Source organism: Vulpes vulpes, chromosome 16 (assembly GCF_048418805.1).
Source record: "Vulpes vulpes isolate BD-2025 chromosome 16, VulVul3, whole genome shotgun sequence".
Lineage (NCBI taxonomy): Eukaryota > Metazoa > Chordata > Mammalia > Carnivora > Canidae > Vulpes > Vulpes vulpes.
Window position 1 is genome coordinate 51,043,350 of NC_132795.1, and position 13,959 is coordinate 51,057,308.

The following is a 13,959-nucleotide window of genomic DNA, read 5'->3' on the forward strand; positions in this document are numbered from 1 at the left end:
AGGGCCCGGCAGAATGGCTCCCGCAAAGAAGGGTGGCGAGAAGAAGGGCCATTCTGCCGTTAACGAGGTAGTGACCAGAGAATACACCATCAACATTCACAAACGTATCCATGGAGTGGGTTTCAAGAAGCGTGACCGTTGGACACTCAAAGAGATCTGGAAATTTGCCATGAAGGAGATGGGAACTCCAGATGTGCACATTGACACCAGGCTCAACAAAGCTATCTGGGCCAAAGAAATAAGGAATGTTCCATACCGTATCCATGTGCGGTTGTCCAGAAAATGAAACGAGGATGAAGATTCACCAAACAAGCTCTACACGCTGGTTACCTACGTACCTGTCACCACTTTCAAAAATAAATTCAAGCACAGAGCAGTTCAGTAGCTTCCCTGAGGTCACACAGCTAGCCAGAGTTGGAGCTGGGGCTTGAGCCCAGGCCACAGCCCTTCAGTTTGTGTCATGCATCACCTACATGGTGTGTGTGAGCCAGAGGCTAGCAGGGATCCTGGGCAGTGGGGCTCTGAGTGTTCTAGAGCATTCCACCCCAGCCTTGCTAGAGCCGTGTTGCCTGCCAGGCCGGCCAGCCCTGTAGGGTCAAATCACACAGTGAAACAGATCATTACAGAGACAACGGGAAGCCTCCCTAACTTATACGTGGTGAGAAAATAATTTCCAAACATCTGAGTCCTTTATTATCACTCACGAATTGGAGGTGAGTCTCATAAACAATCCCCCACCCCAGCTGGACCCTCCTCTCAAGTAGGAGACAGCAGGCAGAGACGCATGGTGGCGAGGAGGGTGGCCTGGAGCTAATGCAAAGGCCAGGGGTTGGGAGCTGGAATGCCCTGTAGAGGTGAGGAAACTGAGGCAGGGGTCAGCCTGTAGGTGAGGAGCACACGTGGTCAGGGACTACAGATACGAGCTGGGACAGGGTGGGAGCCAGGGAGCCCATTAGGGAGCATCTGTAGCCACTCAGCCCCTAAGCAACAGAGGAGTGGGGGTGGGGGTGGGGAGGGCAGGACTTCCAGCACTGAGCACCCAGGAAGGCTGTGTGGGGCTCCCAGCTCTCAGATTTATTCTCCTGAATACTATTGCCAGAGTCGCCATCCTGGGTTCCTGGGTGACCCAGGCCCATCCCTGCCCCCGGAGGCTCACTGTCCACTCCCCGGGAGCCTGGAGCAGTGATTGACAGTGTGGACAGGGCCCCGGGGGCTGGGGTGGGGCAGCCTGGGCGAGCAGCCTGGCCCGGCCTGAGGCCCAGGAGGGCTTCCTGGAGGCAGTGGTACCTCAACTGAGTCTTTAAGGGGGAAGAGAGGTGACGAGGTGCACAGTGTGCTTGTGGTGCAGCAGGGACGGCAGGCCGAGGCGGGAGCCCCCCCCGCCCCCCCGCCCCCGCCGCCCCCCAGAGCAGGACTTAGCCTGGGGAAGGTCGGCCTCCTCCTCCTCTGGTGGCGGGCGCCCCCTGGCGGCGGCCCGGCTGGCAGGTCGGACCCGAGGCTCTCAGGTGCTTGCAGGGGGGCGGGGGGGGGGGGGAGACTCGGGCTCGTCCTCCGCTTCCAGGAAGGGGCCCCGAGGGCGGGGTGTAGCCTGGCCGGTGGAAGACCCTGTCTGGCTGCGGGGCGGGGGGCGGGCTGGCCTGACAGTGGAAACCGCGAGCCCAGCCAGCAGGCCCTGCGGCCCCCACCCCGGCATGTGCCGCCCCCCTTCTGCTGCTCTCTCCTGGGCTGTCCCATCAACGCCCACAGTCCCCCTGCCTCGGGCCCTGCCTGGGGGAAGGGCTGCGGGCGCCACCACTGCTGCGGTCGCGGTGCCTGCGAGCTCCGGCTGCGGCTCTTGCCCGTTCGGTGCCCGAGAAGGGAGAGGCGTCGGGGCTTGAAGGGTTCGTCCGCCCCCCGGGGTTTGGGCAGCTCCCCCAGACTCGGGGGAGCCTCAAGGGCTCGGTACTCTGGGCAGATCCCGGGTGCAGGATGGAACCGGCTTCTAGAGCCTCCAGAGCTAAGTGATCTTGGTAATTAGCAGCTCGGAGGAGGGTCAGGCTGAGGGGCGAGGGAGTATCCGCAGGGAAGCACGCCCGCCTCCCCGCAGGAGGGACGGGACAAGGGGGGAGAGGCAGGGGCACGGGGGTGGGGGTGGGGAAGGGGCGGGAGCACCGGAGGGGAGAGGAGAGAGGAAGGGAGGAGAGGGGAGAGGGGCGGGGGGTGGGGGAGGGAAGAGAGGCTGGGGCATGGGGGTCGGGGAGGGGGAGGGGAGGCAGGGGCGGAGTGGGGGGAGGCAGGCGGGGGAGGGGAGAGAGGCAGGGAGGTGCTAATGTCCCGGGTCAGGCTGCGGATATTTGCAGTGGGCTGGGCTGACAGGGGCTGCAGAGCTCCTGAAGCCAGCTCCTGGGGGAGACGGGGTGGGGGTGGGGCCTGAGGGCAGAGAGCTCCAGGCCAGCCAGACTCAACCACCCAGCGCAGGAAGAGTGTACAAAGGAGTCCTGGCCCAATTTCTGCGGCCCTCCTCACCCCCTCCCAGGCCAGGTGGTCCCCTGGGCTCCTCTGTAGAACAGGACAGTGGCCCTACATCCCACCGTCTCTGCGGTCTTTGTCGTGAATTGACCGAGCTGTCCCTCTTCTCAGATTAAGCCCAAAGCCTGGTGTTTAAAGTTCTTCTTACCCACCCCTGGCAACTCTGGTGAAACCAAACGGAGAGGGGCTTTGTTGGGTCCCCTGACAAGGGTCTGCAGGTCCCATCTGCACCTGCACACCTGCTCAAAACCCACCCCCCGCTCCCTTGCCCCCCTGGCCACAAACTCAGCTGCCTGAGGAGCCAAGAGGCTGATGCCCAAGTGCAGAGAAACCAGGAGAGTTGGGCCCAGGCAAGCGGGGAGCCCGTGCTGGGGCCAGAGGGGCCTGGGGCCCTCCCACCACCTGCCTCTTGCCCACGCAGAAAGTGGCATGCAGCCAGTCACGCTTTTCTTTCTTTCTTTTTTAAATTTAAAAACGGATTTTTAAATTTTCTTTCTTTCTTTCTTTCTTTCTTTCTTTCTTTCTTTCTTTCTTTCTTTCTTTCTTTCTTTCTTTCTTTCTTTCGCGTGCATGTACGTGTGAGTGAGCAAGAGGAGCAGAGGGAGAGGGAGACTCTCAAGCAGAGTCCACACTGCACATGGAACCGGACATGGGCTGGATCCCATGAGCCTGCGATCGAGACCTGAGGAGAAGCCAAGAGTTGGATGCTCAACCGACTGAGCCGCCAGGCACCCCAGCTGGTCACAGTTTTCAAGAACAATCAGCAATATAGATTTTTTTAAAAACTGAAATCACCCCATTTTTAGGATTGGCAGCTAATTTACAGAGTTTTGAGAAATAATTAACATAGAATGAACCATATTTGTTTAAAATGTATGATTTGATGAGTTTTGACATATATATGAAGTTTGACATGTATGTTTTTAGATCCTTAAACCCATCACTGTAATCAGGATAGTGATTTCCATCACCCCCTAAGATTTCCTGGTGCTTCTTCTATAAGATTTGCTTGAGTTTTTTAGAATTTCTTTTTAAAAAAATATTATTTATTTATTCATGAGAGACACAAAGAGAGAGGCAGAGACACAGGCAGAGGGAGAAGCAGGCTCCATGCAGGGCGCCCAGTACAGGACTCGATCCCACGACTCTGGGATCACGCCCTGAGCCAAAGGCAGATGCTCAACCCCTGAGCCACCCAGGCATGCCTACATTTTTTAGAATTTCTTATAAATGGAACTATGTAATATGTTCTGACTACTTTCACTCAGTATAATTATTTTGGGTATGTAATATATATATACATATAATATATATATATATATATATACATATATATGTAATTACAAGTATAATGACTTCATCCAAGTGGTTGCCAGTATTAATAGTTCATCCCTTTTTATTGCTGAGTGGTGGTCCATTGTAAGGATGTACAACTTGTTGATCGGTTCACTGGTGGGGGACACTGAGCTGTTTCCACTTTTTCTCTTTTAGCTATTCCCAATGCAGCTACTGCAAATTTCCCAGTACAAGTTTCTATATGACTGTGAACTGTCGTTTCTCTTGGGGGAAATCCTAGGAGGGAAACGGCTGGGTCATGTGGATGGCAAATGCTTAACTTTTAAGAAACCGCCGATGTGGGACCCCTACATGGCTCAGTGGTTGAGCATCTGCCTTCGGCTCAGGGCATGATCCCAGGGTCCCAGGATCGAGTCCCACATCAAGCTCCTCGGAGGGAGCCTGCTTCTCCCTCTGCCAATGTCTCTGCCTCCCTTTCCGTGTCTCTCATTCTCTCATGAACAAATGGATAAAATCTTTAAAAAAAAAAAAAAAAAAAAAAGAGGGCAGCCCAGGTGGCTCTAGCGGTTTAGCACCGCCTTCAGCCCAGATCCTGGAGTCCCGGGATCGAGTCCCGCATCGGGCTCCCCGCATGGAGCCTGCTTCTCCCTCTGCCTGTATCTCTGTCTCTCTCTCGCTCTCTCTGTGTCTCTCATGAATAAGTAGATAAAAAATAAAATCTTTAAAAAAATATTAAAAAAAAAAAAAAGAAAGAAACTGCCAAATGTGGATGCACATTTACTCCCCAGCAGCAGAGTATGAGAGTCCCGGTTTTGCCCTATCCCTGCTGACGCTTGGAATGGTCCATCTTTTCAATTTGGACCATTCTGATGTGCCTGTAGTGATGTCTCCTATCTGATTCCCTAACGATGAATGACATCACACTTCTTCTCATGGGCTTGTCTGTCATCCCAATCTCTTCTTTGGTGAAAGATTTATTTAAAAAAGAAAGTGGGGTTGGGGCGATGCCTAGCTGGCTCAGTCGGTGGAGCATGGGACTCTGGATCTCAGGGCTGTGAGTTCAAGCTGTGTTGGGTGTAGGGATTACTTAAAAATAAAAATCTTAAAAAAAAAAAAAAGTTGGGTTTTTGTCTATGTTTTGTCTCCTTGTCAGAGTTCTTTCTGTGTTCTCGATTACACATTTTCAATGTGTGCCCCCACAGAGGTGAAAATTGCTCCTGGAGGAGGGGAAAATGCATCCTCTTTTCATGTGGAGGGCACAGGCATACATACAGGATGGAAACAGACATCTGTGGGATTAAACATTCATGGGGGCAATTAGGAGAAAAACGTTGAGCAGGGCTCCTCGGGGGACGAAAAAAAGCTGGGAAACACGGTTTCAGATGTAGGTCCTTTGTTAGATATACGTTTCACTAAAAGCAAAATGTAAAATTTGGACCAAGGCCAATGTATCAATCATTCCTTTTATAGGCTGTGCTTTCTGGGCACAGCTTCCTGGGCCACCAAGATTTTTCCCCTTATGTGTGCTTGTTTCTCATTTTAATGATTCTATTTAGGTCTATGATCCATTTCATAGATGCAAAAAATTTGTTTTCGTATGTAGTGGAGGTCAGAGTGAAAATTTGATTTTGGTTTTTTTGTTGTTGTTGTTGTTGTTTTGCACCTGGACATTGTTTGCTGAAAAAGCCTTTTCTTTCCCCCACTAAACCATATATGTGTAGGTTTATTTCTGGACTGTCAGTTCTGTTCCAATGAACTCAAGTATTTTTAACGTGCCATGCGGACCAAAAAGAAACCCATCTTTGAGCCACCTGTTCTGGATCCTGCCTGTCCCCAACTTTGTCTCCCCAGGACCTCCTGCCTCCAGGCCTCAGCACCAGCTCCAAGCTGGGCCCGAACCCTCTGCCCCGAGATGGCCTCCGGTCAGCACCTCCTCCTCTGGGAGGGCAGCCCCTGCTCTCCGTGGCGTTTGGTTCTGAGAGAGCTGGGTAAGGGAGGCAGGCACTGGATTGCACGCAGGGCCGGGCAGGTATAGGTGAGGAATTGGACTTTCATTCCGTGGAGATTGAAAGGGGGGGCAGGACTGACAGGGTTTGGAGTGTCCCTCAGGCTGCTGAAGGGGAGCAGCAGGGAGGCCCCAGGTCAGCACAGGGACCCTGGCAGCCACTCGCCCTGCCTGCACCCCATCATCAAAGCCAACCCTCCCTTCGAGGGCAGCAGCAGAGAGAAGGAAGGGTAGGTCTCGGCGGCCTCTCTCCGGGGCCTCGGGCAGGAGGAGTCAGGAGAGGTAGGGGTGAGGGAGGTGAGGTGTCCCGGTGGCCACGCTGGGCAATCTGTGCCTCGTAACGAACCCTGGGGCAGCAGCATTTCCACGGCTGGCCCTGTCCTTGGGGGGCCATGTCCCTCTGTCACCGCCTCCCCTCTGGCCAGCAGGGGCTCCCAGGCTCCTGCAAGGACGGTGCAGACCTCACCCACACCTCGGTTGGCTCACTCATTTCCTGACTCAGTGTGTGTTATGAGCACCCGGCTGAGGATCAGGTGGAGGGGGTATAATGATGAGCAAACACATGTGTTTGCTCTCAGGGGTCGCAGGCTGGTTGGGGTAGAAGGAATCGTGCCCAGAGTGGGTCCCCCTGGACCAAGGTGGGTGCTCTGAACAACAGGAGTGGGTTCAGAGCAGAAACAGGGTTCCCAGAGGTCCGAGGAGATAGGAGTTGAACACGTTCAGGGATTCCTGGGCCCTGGGTGGTGTGGGGGTGGGAGGGAAGGACAGCTGGGCTGACCAAGAAGGATAGGGGAAGTTCCAGGTGGAAGGAAGCACGGACAGGGAGGTACGGCGTCTGGGAGGACATGGTCCTGGGAGAAGCAGAAAGGAGACCAGCAGGCAGGGGGCAGGAGGGGACATGGGGGGGGTGCCACCAGCTTTCTGCTGAGCAAGGGAAACGAGGGGGTGCTAAGTGGGGAAGTGACGCCTTCAGACTGTGTGTTGGGAGGATCACCGTGATCCTGGCTCAGAGCAGCTGGTGAAGGATGTTTGGGGGACAGGAAGAGAAATGTGAGTGCGACTGGGGTGTAGAAAGGGTTAATTTAATTTTTTTAAAAAAGATTTTTAAAAATGTATTTGAGAACAAGAGAGCAAGTGAGAAAGAGGACAAGCAGGGGGCGGGAGGGAGAGGGAGAAGCTGACTCCTGGCTCAGCAAGGAGCCCCGCATGGAACTCGATATCAGGACCCTGAGATCATGACCTGAGCCGAAGGGCAGACGCTTCACTGATTGAGACCTCCAAGGCGCCCCAAAGAAAGGTTTAATTTTATGACAGGGATGAGGATATTGTGGTGATGGAGAAAAACATCCATTTAAAAAATTTGATGCACAGAGGACACCCGGGTGGCTCAGCGTTTTGGCACCTGCCTTCAGCCCAGGGTGTGATCCTGGAGTCCTGGGATCGAGTCCCGCATCGGGCTCCCTACATGGAGCCTGCTTCTCCCTCTGCCTGGTCTCTGCCTCTTTCTCTCTGTGTCTCTCCTAAATAAATACATCTTTTAAAAAAAATCTGATGCACATATTGAAGTATTTAGGAGTGGACACTCATCATATCTGAAACTGACTTCCAGATATTCAGGAAAAATGATAAAGGAAGAGAATAAGGTGAGATATCAGCAATTCTTTATTTATTTATTTAAAGATTTTATTTATTTACTCACGAGAGACAGAAGCACGTCTCTGGGCCTTGGTCCTCCCTCTGTGCAAGAGCAGCCTCCTCAGGCCCTACCACCTGCTTGCTCTCAGCTGACAGCTGGCACCTCATTTTCATCCCTGGCAAAGAGGGTCCTGAGTGCCACCAAAATTCGTCCCTTGGTGAAGTGAAGGCTCGCTCCGGGTGTGCTTCTGTCTCGGTCGCAGCCTGCAGATGAGCAAGGGACAAAACCCCTTTGAGTTGGCTTGAGCGGGAAGGGCAGTGATTTGGCCCCTGTACCTGAAAGCCTGGACATCACATTCCAAATCTCAGCCCCGCTCTCCCCCGTGTGGTCTCCAGGCTCCGCAGAGCCACCCCCTGCTGTCGGGGTGGCTACCAGCACCTGTCCCTGTAACGGTCCCACTGCAAAGACAACCAGAGTCCCACATGGCCCTGGCTGGACCCGTCCCTCTGCCATAGAGAGGCTTTGCTCTGACGGGCCAGCGCTGGCTCAAGTGCTCACCGCAGGTGCCCTGGAATGGGGTCGGGGGGGTCCCAGAGGAAAAATTCAGAAGATAGAGTTCATGCTTCCCCTGCAAAGGTAGCAGGACCCTACTGCCCCCTGACCCCCCCCCCCCCCCCAGATATGTCTACCTGGGACCTGTGAAGGTGAGTGACCTTATTTAGAAAACATCTTTGCAGATGTAATTAAGTTAAGGCTCTTGAGATGAGAGCATCCTGGGGTTTAAGGTGGACAGAGTCCACGGTCACCTGTCCTCATAAGAGACAGTGAGGGGGGGGAGCCCCAGAGACAGAGAGGAGAGAGGCCATGTGACGACAGAAGCAGAGACGGGGATGTGGCCCCAAGCCACAGAGCACCACGAGGTACGGCGGTTGGAGAGGCAGGAAGGGTCCCCCTCGAGAGCCTCTGGAGGGATCTTAGCCCTGCCAACACCTTGATTCCGTACTTCTGGCCTCTAGGTAGGTATCAATAAATACATCCATACGACCGAAGTGAGACCAAAATATGCAGATACAGTCACGGCATTCTCCTTCACGCTCGTGGGCTCAAAGCCCAGCCATGCCGCACCCTGGCCCTGTGAACAAGCCACTTGGCGTCTCCGAGCCTCAGTTTACTATCCTATAAAACGGGGATGCTGTCAGGACAGGCCCCCCCATTAATGTGTGGGTAAGACGAGCTGGATGCAATGAATTCCGCCCAGTGCCAGGCGTCTACAAGTCTGTTCTCCACCGCCCCCCACCCCGCAGCGGACAGCGAGTGGCCAGTGCTCTTTCTTTCACTGAGCATCACCTTCCTTTAAAAAAAAAAAAAAGATTTATTTACTAGAGAGAGAGAGAGAGAGAGAAAGCATGAGCAAGGGGAGGAGTAGAGGGAGAGGGAGAAGCAGACTCCCTCCTGAACAGGGAGCCCGATGCAGGACTCGATCCCAGGACCCCGGGGTCAGGGCCTGAGCCGAAGGCAGACTCTTCACCGACGGAGCCCTAGGGGCCCCTGAGCATCACCTTCTGTGTGCAGGCCTCACACTGGGCCTCAGAGGACAGAGCCATCTTCAGGCCTTTGGTGGCCAAGGCACCCTCGCTGTTGGACGTTCTGCCCACATCATCTCAAACACGAATGTGCCTTTATCAAATGCCCTCCCATGCCCCCCCCCCCAAAGTCTGAAAGGATTTTTAGAGTTTTGCTTTTGAACTTACTTGGCTACCTGAATCTTTGACGAAACCTCTCTGTCCCCCGCTGGCTCCTCTGCAAAAGGGGAATAATGATGTCCCCAAGGCACAGAATTCAACTTCCATGTTTGCAAAATCAGAAAACAGTGCCCAGCCCACGGTAGGTGTAGGTCCTGCATTCACGTTTGTTAAATAAGATAAAATATATCAGTATCTTTAATTTCTGATTTCCCATCGACCCCTCAGCATTCTCAGAGTCCTTGTGAGCGGAGAAAAATCTAACCCCCACCCCCACCCCCTAGTGTTCTCAAATGTAGTGGAACTTTTATAAATATCATCAAACCAAACAGAAAGAAGAGGGGCACCTGGGTGGCTCAATCAGTTGAGTAACTGACTCTTGATTTCGGCTCAGGTCGTGATCTCGAGGTGGTGAGGTCGAGTCCCAGGTCGGGCTCCACTCTCAGCGTGGAGTCTGCTTGTCAATTCAATCCCCTCCCCCAATAAAGAAAGAAAGAAGGAAAATCTTCAGAAAAATAGAGATGACCTGAGGTTATACATCTCATAGGTATTTAATGAAGCATCTCTTAATTTGCATTTTGCCATTTTATTTTTGTGTTTCTGAGTAGTACATAATGTTGGTTGTTAATGTAGTTTCCATTGGCCTGAGGGGGCAGGGACCGTGTGTTCACACACGGGGGAAGCAGCTTCTGGGGAGCAGGAGCTCTGGGAGCAGGAACCCGGGGGAATCGGGAAGGGGGGACAGGGTCTCCAGCTCTGCCCCCTGACCTACCCCACCTGGAGAGGCCCAGGAGGGCATCTGGTTCCGCGTCCTTATGGACAGACAGGAGGCCCAGGGCGCTGCAGCAGAAGGGACTAGACTAAGTTCAAACTGTCGGTCCCAGGTCTCCCTCCGGATGGTGAAATTTCTTTCCCTATTTCGTCCCTGCCCACACCGAGCACAGCCTGCCCCCTTGTCCCTGGGTGGCCTGCAATTGTGCAATTGTACTTCCCAGCAGCACCCCATGGCCTTGCACTTCCACGAAGTGGGTCTTCCTTCAAAGCTCATCACCCTGAGTCCGCTCTCCAGTGGGCCTTCCTTCCTGAAACCAGGAAAGGGATGCGTTGATACTCGACGGTGTGTGCGTAGCTGTCCCCTGCTTCGTGAGGGTTCAAATCTCGCAGACATGCAGGGGGATTTTGAGCATTCCTCAGCCTCTCCAGGTTATGCTTGTCTGAGCTCACACGTGAAGGCAACACGATACTTGTCCACAATCGGGAAGCTTCCTGCCTAAAGCAATTCCTCGAGAAATGTGAGGACGGCCCCCACCCCCAGTCCCATCAGGCATGTCCTCTTTCAAACTCTCTGAATCCTTTCTTCCTGCTACAGTGCTGCTGCCTAAAATAACTTTAAGGTTACCCCCTCCAGGGGAATTTTAGCAGGGATCTGTTTTAAAGAAGTGGAGTGCTAAAGGTGGAATTTCTGACAACAGCGAGGATGAGAAAATATTTTGTGGGTACCGGGCGGATGGTGGAAAGAAAGGGGGCGGTGAACCCCTCGAGTGGTGTGCCAACCTCCTAGGGGGTGGTGTAGCAGGTGAGAAAAGCTGGGAAGAACCCCACTGTGGCCGGAGATGTTGCAATCTGGATCTGGGAGTGGTTGGGTTTAATTTTCCAGAGAAACAAAAGGCCTAGGACAAGGGATTGCAGCAAAAGGAAAACTGTGAGTGGTTAGGAGGGAGAAGTGGGGCCGGGAAGCACATGACTGTGAGAGGTATCTCAACGGGTTCTCTGGAGTGAACCTGCCCCTTGCCGATCTTGTGCTTATCCATCCACGGGGTGGGGGGCTGTGCCGGCCTGACCTAGCCCCAGAGAAAAGATGAGCCATCGGGAGTCCAGCTACAGGTCCATGGAACATTTTTTTTCCCCTGATTTTATTTATTTATTCATGAGAGATGCAGGGAGAGAGGCGGAGACACAGGCAAAGGGAGAAGCAGGCTCCCTGAGGGGAGCCCAATGGGGGACTCAATCCCAGGACCCTGGGATCATGCCCTGAGCCGAAGGCAGACGCTCAAGCGCTGAGCCCCCCAGGTGTCCCAGGTTCGTGGAACATTAAGGGCAGGAGGGAATTTATCAGCCATCACCCTGGGCCCATCCACACACCACTACACAGTCAACAGAAGCTTCGAGAAAAGAAGGTTGGTGGCCAGGGGCTCTTGGCCACATAAGAACCGGGAGAGCAGTCCTCTGGGAGTATTTGTTGTTAGCACCGATCGGCCCTCTGAACCAGCTCAGCCCCAAACACCAGAGCCAGAGACAAGAGTTGTGTCCACACGCACGGAGCCAGGGACGCGGGAACGTGAGGCAACTCGTCTGTTAAAGCAAATGTGTTGTGGTTGATTTTTCTCCCTTTGCCAACCTCTGCCTTATTGATGCTCCAGCGCTAGACGTCTGCAAAAATGAACTCAGGAAAAGAGGTGCTTTGGTCATGGGCTTTCGGGATTCCCTGCATCTCGGGGTCGCTCATTGTTTTTCCATCGCTGCCATGACTAACGACGTAAGTGCCCCAAATAAAACCGCATAAGAGTCTTATTACCTTACAGTTCCATAGAAGTATGACGGGGGTCTCACTCTGGGCTAAAATCAACATGCAGGCAGGGCTGTCTGTGTTCCTTTTCTGGAGGTTCTAGGGGGGGCAATCTGTTTCCTGGCCTCTTCCAGCTTCTAGAAGCTTCCTGCATTCCTTGACTTGTCGCCCCTTCCTCCGCCTTCAAGGCTAGCAACAATGCATTTGTCTGATCTTTCTTCTGTCACGTGTCTTTCTGACTGTGGCCAGGAAATCCCCAATTTTAAGCACTTAAGTGATTAGATTGAACCCCCGTGGATCATCCATGAGAATCTCTTCATCTCAAAGTCCATGCCCTTAATCCCATCTGCAAAGTCCATTTTGCTATGTAACATATAGTCACAGGCTCCAGGGATTCGGATTGGACATCGTTGGGGGACCTTATTTTGCCTACACACATTTTTTTTCTCCCTCAGTGGCCTCTCTGAAAGTGCAGTTCATTTTATTCGCAGAAAAGAACATTTTCATTGTCATAAGAAATGAGGCTTAAACCAAACATTTTTCAAGAATTTTAAATCTAAATTTAAATTTTTAATTCTATCTTATATTCTGAATATTTATATGCAGAAAAGTCTATAACTTGATTTTTTTGTACACTGACCATATAATCTGCCCCCAGATCAAGAAACAGAACCTGCCCCATGCCCACTTCAAGTGCAAAATATAATGCAACATTTGTTGACGTTAAAGAGTTCCCTATATTGGGGATCTGAGTGGTTCATCACTGGGGGGGCCAAGTGATGTTCATTTTTTCATTCAACAAACATTTTCTGGCACCTGTCCTGGGCTGGATAGCGGGGAGAATAGCACAAGTTGTTGCGACGGTGGTTCTATGGCACAGAGTCTGCGGAGGCGGCCGTGTGTGCGGGTGGAGATTCTGAAGCAGATGAGAACACAAACACCCTGGCCAAGCCTAACCAGGAGGCCTCCTGGCAACGTGGGCCTGAGCCTGGCAGAGACGAGAGGATTTCAGGCATGGGCAACAGCATGAGCAAAGGGCAGGCAGTGGGGGGCAGGCAGGGGGTTTTGAGGAGTTTGGGGAGACAGACAGGGACATGGCCATTGGACTGGCCAGTCTCCGAGCCCTCAGCAAGTCTCATTTCCCATTTCTGCCAGCCAGAAGCCCCGGTGTTCAGGCTCCGAACTGGAGGCCAGCGACCTCATTTTACATATGGGGACACAGGCTCAGAGGAGAGGGAGACAAGCCCATGGCCAGCCACTTGCTTCATTACTTCCCCCCACGCCCACCCATCATGCCTAGCGCTGAGGGCACAGAGGGGCCAGACCCGGGCCCTGTCCTGAGATGCTCCACCCTAGTGCACAAAACTGGTGGTGAGGCCTGAAGCCGGGTCCAGACCACCCATTTCCTCCTCTGCGCTCTTCTCCTGCCCCATGGCCCCAGCTCTCTCATCCATTCCTCTGCTCACCCCACATTCATTTACTGGATGTCCATTGCGCGCTCGACAGCGTTCTAGATGCCAGGAACTCAGCTGCGTGTGCAGGAATCAGACCAGACAAAATACACAGCTGTGCAGTGTGGGGTCAGAGGAGGGGAGTGCTGTGCGCTGAGGGAAAATTAAGCAGGGTAGGTGAGGGAGGGCCGGGGGCAGGTTGGGGGGGGGTGCCTGCAGGTGAGATGGTCAGAAAGGCCCTGCGAGGAGGTGACACTGGGACCCGGAGGTGACACTGGGACCCGTGGAAAATCAGGGAACATGTTTTACAAGGATGGGGGAAAAGAGTACCGTGAACCTTGAACAAGACTCTAGGAGCCCCCGTATAACTTCTGACTCCCCCAAAACTTAACTACTAACAGCCTGCTCTTGGCTTGGAGCCTCATTCATGATGCAGACGATAAACACATATTTTGTGTTGTGTTTGCGTGTGTATCACATGCTGTATTCTTGGTAAAGTAAGCCAGAGGACAGAAAATGTTGTCAAGAAAATCATAAGGAAAATACATTTAGAGTACTGTACTGTATTTCTGGGAAAAAAACCCCTGCAGATTGGTGGACCACCACAGTTCCTGCCAGGGATGTTCAAGGGTCAAGGGCCCTGGGTTGGGGGGAGGGCTGGAGGCAGGACCTTTCCAGATGGGTCAGAGTTGAGCACCCACCCCCGCAGACACTGACTCTCCATTGTCACCTGCTCCAGAAGTGAGCTAGCAGGT

General features: G+C 53.2%; 1 pseudogene; it reads left to right on the forward strand.

Moving 5' to 3' along the window:
- Nucleotides 1-385, forward strand: LOC140595891 (large ribosomal subunit protein eL31-like; annotated as a pseudogene).
- The last annotated feature ends 13,574 nt before the right edge of the window (nt 386-13,959 follow it).